The sequence below is a fragment of the Dermacentor variabilis genome, chromosome 6, assembly GCF_050947875.1.
Source record: "Dermacentor variabilis isolate Ectoservices chromosome 6, ASM5094787v1, whole genome shotgun sequence".
Classification (NCBI taxonomy): domain Eukaryota; kingdom Metazoa; phylum Arthropoda; class Arachnida; order Ixodida; family Ixodidae; genus Dermacentor; species Dermacentor variabilis.
This window is the reverse complement of record NC_134573.1, coordinates 22,596,012-22,596,945: the sequence shown is the minus strand read 5'-3', so window position 1 is coordinate 22,596,945 and position 934 is coordinate 22,596,012.

The following is a 934-nucleotide window of genomic DNA, read 5'->3' as shown; positions in this document are numbered from 1 at the left end:
GGTGACAGCACACCGGACATGGCCAAAGTGCAGCCTGTCAGTTGAGTGCCCCCGAATGGACCATCAATATCGGAAAATGAAGCAGAGCCAGGTAGGGGCAATTTTTACTTTGGAACAGAATACTGACAGGTGCCTCTTTATTTAAGAACTAAATAACGTATTTACAAACCAATCCTTTCTCTTTCTGCAGCCTACATATAATTGTTTTTGATTGTTACACAGATCTTCAGAAAGCAGTTCATCTGAACCCTTTTTGCATGCACAAATAAAGAGTGCACTTTCTGAAGAAATTGATGCACTGAAATGTGCATTTGGCACACACACAGATGCGAAATAGCCAACAACTTTAGAGCGGTAAAAAAAAAACAGGTTTGAAAGTTGTTCTAACATCCTAACTCACCTTGGCATACGGAACTAAATATAACTGCAACAGAGGTGCATGCAGATAAGTGTTTGTAAATGCTTGCAAGAGATGGAAATTGTCTAAGAGATTGTTTTTATTTACTCGGAGCTTCTTGGTACCATGGCAGTGCAGCAAAAGCTCAAGACGATGTCCTGCTCCTAATAAGCACCTTTAGATTTTAAAATTAAATTAAGGGCTTTTACACTTACTTTACAGAAAATTTGCTGGTAGTGACCGAACACTCCTCCGTAAATTAAGAACGGTCATTTCCGTACAACGGACAACTGTAAAAGAGAGACCGTAATACAAGATCCGAGTGCTTCTGTATCTAGAAAACGGAAGACTCTGTATTCTGAATCTGTACTATAACCGTTTAAGTACGGTGCTTCTCGTATTCAGAAAACGGAACACACCGGTATGCTGAATTTGTACTATAACCGTTAAAATACAGGTGCTTGCCGTATTCAGAAACCGAAAGACTCCGTATGCTAAATCTGTACTATATTCGTTAAAGTACAGGTGCTTCCCGTA